The sequence below is a fragment of the Bombina bombina genome, chromosome 10 (assembly GCF_027579735.1).
Source record: "Bombina bombina isolate aBomBom1 chromosome 10, aBomBom1.pri, whole genome shotgun sequence".
NCBI lineage: Eukaryota > Metazoa > Chordata > Amphibia > Anura > Bombinatoridae > Bombina > Bombina bombina.
In genome coordinates this window covers 187,225,679-187,236,195 of record NC_069508.1, presented here as the reverse complement: position 1 = coordinate 187,236,195, position 10,517 = coordinate 187,225,679, and the positions used below count along the sequence as shown (strand labels likewise).

Here is a 10,517-nt window from a genome sequence, read left to right as displayed (position 1 = left end):
TGAAGGCCGCCTCTTATCTTAGTGCATTTTGACAGTTTTTTCAAAGCTAGGCAGTGCTAGTTTGTTTATCATATAGATAACATTATGCTCACTTCCATAGAGTTATTTATGAGTCAGCACTGATTACCTAAAATACAAGTCTGCCAAAGAACTGAGATAAGGGGGCAGTCTGCAGAGGCCTTGATACAAGATAATCGCAAAGGTAAAAAGTGTATAAATATAACAGTGTTGGTTATGCAAAACTGGGGAACGGGTAATAAAGGGATTATCTGTCTTTTTAAACTATAAAAAATTTCAAGTAGACTGTCCCTTTAAGTTTGCAAGAAAAAGATCTTTACTCACAATAATTTTAAATGTTTCAAGTGTCTCCTGGAGGAATCTGCATGAAACATGAGATTAGTATTTGTCATTCATTTAATTATTCATTTCAATTTAGACATTTAGAAGTTTTGGTTTGTATTTTTCTTTCTTCTTTATTGCTAGTCAGTAGCTTGCCCCTCTATACGAGCAGTATATAACGCAGATCCAGTGAGCGCACATTTAACTAGATCGTATGACATGAAAATCAATCTGTGAGAGGTTTAATGTTCTAGAAATGAAGAATTTAAATTCTGCGCAGTTCACTGCAGTAGTCATTGGATCTCCTGTACATCCCGCATGCCACAGACGCGCCATCCGAATTATAGAGACCTAGATTTCTACAGCAGATTAAAAACAATCGACTCATTCTCATGTCTTACTACAAATTTTAGGCTTAATTAACAGTCAGGATTAGTTATCCAATTCCCAGAGATTCTTGTATTTCATTTCAGTTTCAGAAGAATCCTGTTCTACATATCTGTCACCTTTCAGCAAATCCGTAAAATGTTTTCAATGCACTCGTTAAGTCTTCATCCTTCAACTTCAATCTATGCCTTGAAATGATTTTATTAACATCAAAATGGATAACTGCACACTATTTTTTTTTTAAATTTAAAGGGCCACTAAACCAAAAATCTTTATTTAATGATTCAGATAAAGAATAGAAATTTAAACAACATTACAATTTACTTCCATTATTTATTTTGCTTCATTTTTTTAAATATCCTTAGTTGAAAAAAAAGCAATGCACATGGTGAGCCAATCACACAATGCTTCTATGTGCAGCAACCAATCAGCAGCTACTGAGCATATCTAGATATGCTTTTTTTATCAAAGAATATCAAGAGAATAAAACAAATTAGATAATATAAGTAAATTAGAAAGATGTTTAAAATTGCATTCTCTTTCTAAATCATAAAAGAAAAAATGTGGGTGGCATGTCCCTTTAATTAAGAAATATATTTTATGCACTTTTGTCTGAGTACATGGAGCATGCTGGCAAATTGGATGTCTCAGAAAGCCATTTACTGTACAATTTTATTTTTTATTCTATATTATGACCTTGAGATAGGCGGCATATACACAACTAGTAATGTATAGATCCTAATCTCAATACTGAATGCTTCATAAAAGGTTTAATTACTAGTAAAACATTTTGCATTATACTTTCAAACCTCACAACTTTCCTGGGATGTGGAATTTTGGGAGATTGTGGGCGGGTTCACAGGAATGGCTGAGATGTGGAGTGATATGTGACTTTACAGGTGACAGTCATAGCTGAGCGTGTTTGGGGTGTGGCTGGGTATGTATTAAAAAGATATTAAACACAATTTTTATGATTCAGACAGAGCATACAATTGTAAACAACTTTCCAATTAACTTCTGTTATCTAATTTGCTTTGTTCTCTTAGTATAGTTTATTGAAAAAGCATATTTAGGTAGGCTCAGAGCAACAATGCACTATTGGGAGCTAGACTGGGATTGGCAGCCTAAAGGCTGTGTGTGGGAAATTGACCAGACATCCAAACCTGTGATAAATTCTCAGGATTCGGGCAGTTACGAAGTCTGTACAATGTTTATGTGCCTAATTTCCCTGTAATTTACCAATGATAGTTGCAAGACTGGAGTTTAGTCTACAAAACAATAGAATATTTGCTAACACAACATCTTTAAATGCTTTTAAACCATTTATTTGAAATGCACATCTTCTGGAAAGCAGTGCTCATTTGCTAATTTATACTATGCATATAAAAACATGACTTTAAAAAAACCTTTTAATAGTTATTTCACTTTTTTCTGCTCTTTTTGGTTGCACTATCCTGATAGCTTCCATCAGCCACAAACCATTTAGCAGAATCACTTCCATCATCACTTTGTACCTCTGGAGCCCTCTGTGATGTTCATCAGAGCTAATTTCTCTTTCAAGTGAGTTCTGGTCGCTCTTTTAATCTGTATTAGAGCTCTGAAAACGGAGGCAGCAGCCGTCTCTCTCCACATGTGGTCAGAGAGAGATGTCATTGCCTGGAACACATTGTACCCATGTGATACTTTGTATGCTTCGTCCTCGGTTCCTTACTGCCCCCCTTATCTTCTGCCACAAACGCAGGACTTGCACACACATTTTGAGTAATTGAAAACTACTTCTACTGTTGATGATGAGAGAGAGCGAGGTAAATTCATAAACACCTAACACTTTCTCTCCTGTTTTTCCCCCTCCTGGGCAGCCGATAAACTGAATTATGCATGAGTCATATTGAGCATTTTCTGTCTTTTTCACCTAAAGCAGTAGAGAAAGCGACTCTGTTTGTACGGCTACCTGGGGGGCTTAGGGGCAGTCAGCATTCGGGAAAAGGGTTACGCTGAACAAAGTGACATAAATTCCCAAGGTAAGCGTCAGAGCAGTTTTTGTGGCACAGCAAAATAAATTTGTTATTGAGCATTTTACAGAAGATATGCATGAAGCGAGGCCGAGCTGGCGTTGTGTATGTTTCATTTAGGGAGATAAAGGCAAACATTACAGGTGCAGAAAACTTCATCCCATTAGGGACACAACATGCGGTGTGCACAGCAACTAAATATTTCCATAATCTGACATCTGCCCTCTGTTTTCAGCATCTGCTTTCTGCCTGGTTTACTGATTTTGGAAGACACCTGTCAACCATTTTCTGTAACCTTTTGCACTCATACAACACCTTTATACTTATATAAATATATATGGCAGTTAAAGGGATACGAAACACAAAATGTATTTAAAGATTCAAATAGAGATTACAATTAAAAACACTTTCCAACTTTCTTCTATTATTAAATTTACTTCATTCTCTTGGTATCCTTTGTTGAAAAGTACTATACAGCAGCGGTTTTGCCATAATGTTTTTAACATTACACATTGTGCAAACACTGCTGTTAACCCCTTTTCACCGCTAGGCTGTTCCATGCCGTCCTAACCGTAGTGGGCTTTAGAGCCGTTAGGATGGCATGGAGCGTCCTAGCCATTATGCTGTACTGAAGCCATAACGGCTTCAGAACTGGGATCGTGGGCTGGAAGGCATGCCTAGCATCATAGGCACTCCCCCCTGACATGAACCCATCATCAAAATCACGCGATCGCATGAACGATTGAAGGAATTCAATGTTTTACTTATTTGTTATGTAACAAATCAGTACCATCAGGAATGGGTTAACCAGTTTGAAAGGGTTCAACACGTATTTATATGCAAGCAACTGTGCAATATAAAAATGCAGTAACACATTAGAACATTTCCATACTGTACTGACTGCTTTTGCTCATTGATTAGCAAGAAGGGAGTCATGTGATGTGTTGAAACACTGCAGCCAAGAAACTGAAGTTTCTTCTTCAGATTGCCTTGCAATATTTATCCAAGACTGGAATCAATTATAATGATGTCCTTGACATTCAGTAACATTCTCTGAATTTCAGTCATTGTATGTGCACAGACACACTAAGGGGCTCGTTAATGAAACTGCAGTCACAATTTCAGAGCCCTTGCAATCTAGGCTTGTACATGTGAGCTTGCAACTGAAATGTAACACTCGATTCATTCCATCACCTTAGACGTGGAGGAATAGAATTACCCTGGACAGGTGTGATTGAAAAAAAGACTGCTCTTATTCAGTTGGTTACACAAGAAAAATCTTGTGCAATGTTAAATTTCTCCAGGCAATGCTGCATCGTCAATAACGATTGTGGGTAGACAGGTTACTTGTCTGGGAACTTATCTGCCCATACCTTCATAAATATATTTTCAGTATTAACGGCGCCGCCATAGTTCATTGATAATTGCGTAGAAGGAGAGACTGAGGCAGGAAGTGGCCCCCCAGAAGGGGAATAATGTTTTTGTTAGTTTACACATTATATATTGTTTGTATTTTTGTTTGTTCTTTATAAATATACCTTTAAATAGCCTCATGATGACAAGTATGAGCAGAGTATGACAGTTTAAAACCTCTCTATAGAAAACCGAGAGACTCCAAGTAATTACATGTTCCTATTATGTTTTGTGATTCCAGCCATAAATCCAGAGAGGTCTCACTAGAGTACGGAATGTGAGAAACAGTGTTGATGTTTTTGGTAACAGCTCTAGATGGGAAGGCCAAAGGAGAAATGCGTGTTAGTTAAATTACAAACGTGCAAAGAAAATTATAGGGCCAGGAATCTATGTCCCTAGTTAAAGTGGTACAATCACCACAATTTAAAGGGACATAAAAAGGAACACTGGGTAACATTAAATATATAGGGTATGGGTGACATGGCTGCTGATCGGGTGCATCACACAACTCTAAGTGAAACCCCCCCCCCCCACCAAATAAGGTAGCCAGATTATTGCTGCAAATGGGTTAAACACACAGGTAAAGTCATGCTCGAGAGCCACAAGCCTTACAACTCCCTATCAGAAAACTGATAGAATATAGAAACAAATTAAATGTCAGCGCTAATCAACGCACAATAAAGTGAAAAATAAACAAATATAAATAAATAAAATATAAAATTAATAACAGACAAAAATGTCTGAATTAATAACAAATGAATAAAACAACCTAAAAAGAAAATACAAACATACTGAAATAATTTATAACATAAAATAAAGATAAAAGTAATAATAATTACAAAAATAATACCCAATGTACATAGATAAATAAAATTAATGTCCCATCAGTAGTTGATTTGGATGAATGTTTAGGTAATCCAAACTGTAGATCAACGATATTGTCAAGATAGATGCCGCTTCTCGTTAGGTAATATTTTCAAAAATCACCCAGGTATGGATAAAAGCTACAAAGGAGGAGTAGGAGAAGCGCAAAAACTTCAGAATTTTATTAAAGTGAAATACAATAATAACACATAACAACTTACACTTAAGTAAGCTTGAAAAGTCCCCAGTCAAAACACGATCAACAGCAATGACAGTCTGAGTCTCACTCGATACACCAAGCGTCTGTGTTCACACCTGACCGATTCACAGAGAACCGGCATCTGACGTCACTGGTGGAGACAAGATTCCGGAGCGTCTCCCTTCAGGCACAATGCCTCACAAACTGCAGGCTGTCAATGGAGTTTGACGAAGTGTCCCACCAAAAACCCTACGCGTTTCGTCCGTGTCTCGGCTGGACTTTTTCAAGGGTACAACTTTAAAAGTTGTACCCTTGAAAAAACATTTTAAAGTTGTACCCTTGAAAAAGTCCGGCCGAGACACGGCCGAAACGCGTAGGGACTTTTCAAGCTTACTTAAGCTTACTTAAGTGTAAGTTGTTATGTGTTATTATTGTATTTTACTGTAATAAAATTCTCAAGTTTTTGCGCTTCTCCTACTCCTCCTTTGTAGCTTTTATCAGAAAACTGATTATGAATGGCATCTATGTGGTGCTGCCACTCCTGATTGGCTCACAAGTCACGTTCTTCTCTCTGTTTTATCAGGCAAAAGCAGCTATTTCACATGACAAAGTAAATTTGGAAGCACACTAAAGTGAAAAAAAAATTATAGTACAATGTCCCTTAAAGGGTTAAATGGAGTGGGAATTTACCAATGTGTCCAGGACTAGCTTTTTTTTCTTTTCTTTTTTCTTTACAATATTCCTTTAAAAAATATATCCAAATTGAACTTCACCATAACTTTTTCTAAGACAACAACAGAAATTAAAAACAACCCACAGCATTAGCAATAATATTTTATCACGTACCAGAAATATCCAAGACTTTCCTTTATGAAGCCTTTCAATTTAATCACAAATTGCCCTTACAGAATACATTCATTACTAATTCTGTGGTGTGATTATTGTTTGTGTAAACAGTCGCTACTGTGTTCGTTAGTGTCTTGTGCGCACATTTCAGTCGCTTAACAGCTCCTCTGATTATCTGCAATTAACAGTTATCTATTTGGTTATAATAATTATCTTATTTGTAAACAATAACTTTATTTTCTGTTACATTTTTTCAGATCTGCTTCCTTTGTTTGCAATGACTCGGATGTTCATTTATTTCCTTTAAATGAGCATTTTGGGCAAAAAAAATGTATTAGTAGAAATATCCATATTTGTTGTTTGCTACTGATTTTCTGTAGAATAGTTTAGACATTTAAATGAGTAATAGCTATATCATTTTATCTCTGCATCTTTTTAATAATGCTTTGATTACTTCCAAAGTCAATGTGCGTTCTGCAAGATTCTCCATCAGGAAATGTCATCTGCCATTTACAAACCATTTTCACTCTTTTGGTAAATCTCTCTTTCTAATCTCTGTAAATCTTTATCTGCATTTGTTTTCTTGAACAATTTTATATTATATATATATATTCTTGCTATTTTTTATTTTATTAAATATCTACTGTAGCACAGATCTCTAGTAATGTGTCACAATGATTAATGGACCTCATTAGATAAGACTTTCCATTTTATACTCTTAAATAGTTTTGTATCCTTTTCAATATTTTTTTTTTTTTTTCTGTTCGATTTTGTTACTTGCGTCTTTCTTCACCACCTTAGAGTAAGGAGCAATGTCAAAATCCTTTGCAGATGTCATAAATATTAAATCTACATACTCCCCTTGATCTACATTCTTAGTGTCTGCCTCAAAGAAACAGGTTTGTCAGTGATAAACGTCTGGCAGTTATAAATGATTGTCGCAGGGAGCTGTGCCTGAACAATTCTCTCACAATATGTCCTTGCTTGGAGCAAGTGGTGGTTGTGTGATTGCACATAGTGACTTACCTGCCTCCTGGTCATGCTTAGTTAGCAAACTCATATGGGAGGTGCAGAAGGCGGCAAACAGACGTCTGACATCTTTTTACTGCCAGGAAGAAAAATGGGGAGAGAGGGACTGATTATAAAATGAAAAGACCTGCAATTAACAGGTAACATAAAGTCATTAAGAAAAGCAATCAGCATATATGTTAGAGACCAATAACTGCCTGCAGTATTTCTAACATAGCTTGGCTGCTTTATTAAAATGAGTCTGCTGTGTGTTTGCATCATTGGTATTATTATTGTATACACATGTATAAAGTAGCACAGACATTTTCCTCTCCATTTTCTTTTTATATTGCAAAGTAGACACACTACTGACCTCATATACACATGCTGCAACATCATATTACACACACAGACACACTACAAACACACAGACTACATACACTACACATACGTACATACAGAAATACATACAGGCACACAAACATACACACATACACACACACACTACACATACACACTATACATATATACATAAACATTATACAAATACATGCATACAAAGACACATACATACATACACACACAGATACACATATATACACACACTACACATACATACATTATCATGCATACATACACAGACATACAGACATATATGCATACATACACACACTACACATACATACATCATCATGCATACATACATACATACATACATAGAAATACATACAGATAAGCATAGACATACAATACATACACACACTACACATACATGCATACATACAGACACAATACATACATACAGATACACATACATACACAATACAGACATACACACAGATACACATACATAAACATATACAGTACATACACACACATACATACATACATACACAATACAGACATACACACAGATACACATACATAAACATATACAGTACATACACACACATACATACATACATACATACACAATACAGACATACACACAGATACACATACATAAACATATACAGTACATACACACATATACACAGACATACACAGAGACACACAATACATACATACACACAGATGCACATACATACACACAGACATACACACACAGATACACACACATACATACATACACAGGCATACACACACAGATACACACACATACATACATACATACATACACAGGCATACACACACAGATACACACACATACATACATACATACATACACAGGCATACACACACAGATACACACACATACATACATACATACATACACACAGATACACATATTATACATTACTAAATATGTTATATTGCAGAAACAATCACACTTCTAATCTCTCTCTGTGCACTGACACACACAACTCTTCTTCATACACAATGCAAAACACATACTCCTGACCTCTCTTTCTGTTCCCACACTTACTAGAGAACAGACACATTTCCGGTCTTTGTCTGTAAATACATATACCATCAAAGAGCTGACCTTTTTATCTCTGTGTACGAACATATTATGAGAACAGCAAAAAAACTAATTTCACAATTACAAGTTGTGCACTATTTAACGCTCCCGCTAGAGAGTTAAAGTGAAAGTAAATTTTGAACCTCAGCAAAATATCTATGTAATATTTATCATTAATATATAAGCATCACTATGTTTTTTTTATTGATTTTGTCAAAATTGACATATATTATTTATTTTTTTCCCTACCGTGTTTGTCCTTGCTCAGCCCACCCTCCTCTTCCTGTATTTTTAGGACGTTACATATAGAGTGGTCCCACCCGCTCTATACGTAGCTGAAATGCATGTTCACGATAACGGAACACATTGCGCATGCGCAAATCGGCGATCAGGGCTGCAATGCACATGCGATTTTGACAACAGCTGACTTTCTCGGCTGAAACAGACAAAAAGCTGTGCGCATATTGTGTGTAGAACAGATTTTGCGCATGCGCAATAGATTACAGATTATGATGACGTAGCTTCACGGCCGCCAATCAGCCAGAAAGTCAATTGGGTTAAAGAAAAACGTGACAAGGAAGTAAAATATGTATTGGGAAGCGGGGAGATTTAAAAATCGGAAAAATATCAGTTTGTATGCGACAAAAATGATATTTAGAGATAGATGAAAGAAAAACGAATTAAACTCATATTATTTTTAACTAACCGATCTAACTGTGCTAAGCTGACCACCTAACTTTGCCATCACTTTAAATGAGCTAGAAGTAAGCTTTTTGTGCGCTTAGTGTTCTGCTCGTATTAAACAGTTGTCGCTCGCGTGCTAACACAACACACATAAAAAGCCAAACTTAGAATATTGCGCGTAATAACATATTCCCATGAAGAATTAGAGGGCAAAGAATTAAAGGCAATTAAAACATTTGCTGTGTTGTCACGGAATTCTCCCTGCCTTGCAAAGAGTTTTATGCATACCTACAAATTAGGAATTATTATGGACAACTGACAGGGAAGCATGGTAGTAGTTGGTCTCTGGGGGTAATTGAGACCAACCTTAAATTACACCATGTAGGGATAAACCCAATCTCAATATGGTATAACCCTCCGAGGATAAGGGCAGGTAAAGATAACTTAGAAAAGATACAATTAAAATGGCTGAGAGATTTTGCTGAGATCTCCTTTGAGGATCTACAGCAGAGAATCCAGACGATGTTCAAAACATCAGGGAATATCGGCTGGAGCGAATCGCACATGAAACTACTATATAAAGCATATATTACACCTGCAGACTTGTCTAGGTGAATATACTAAAACGGTAAGATGGCGCTAATAGCTTTGGGCTAAATATGGATCTGAAATGAATACCAAATGTCCCTATAATTCTCTTTAATCCTATAAGGCTGGAACTTGACTAAAAATCCCTTATATTAGCGTAGGAAAATCACCTTGGAACTTAAATATAAGGAGTCAAAAAATGGCTATCGAAGATAGTGTCACCAAATAAAGTATGTAATACTCCCTATAACGGTTTCTAATCAGTGTACCTTACACTTGTCTAATGTAACCAGGAAATAAGGATAGACTTGAAGTCTTAAGTTTAAACTAACATATATTTTATTGTCCACCAGAAAAAACAAACAATGTGAACTCAAAAAATTAAAATTAAAATCTAAAAGAATCTAAAATTCATTCATACACACATACGGCCTCAGAGCCCTATTAGAATCTGTTGTAGTGTCTATACGCTATATGTAATTGTTATAGCAGCAAAATGGATAATTCTACTGTGATACAAATTAAATTACAAAGTACAAAAAATAAGGATGTAAAATCTAAAATGCAATTAGCCACCTTTTTTCAGCCACTTGTTTTTTCGGGAACCGGTTCCTATTGCACACAAATATTCCTTCTTTATGTTTAAGTAAGCAATGAAAATTTTAATGGTCTTTTCTGTAGAAATGGAATCTTCAATAGGTCAACCAGTTTTTTT

At 35.8% G+C, this 10,517-nt stretch overlaps 1 protein-coding gene across 4 annotated transcripts in view; it reads left to right on the top strand.

The window, feature by feature from the left end:
• PTPRF (protein tyrosine phosphatase receptor type F) overlaps window positions 1-10,517 on the top strand; it is a 496,653-nt gene that overhangs the window by 211,177 nt on the left and 274,959 nt on the right. The window lies entirely within an intron of this gene.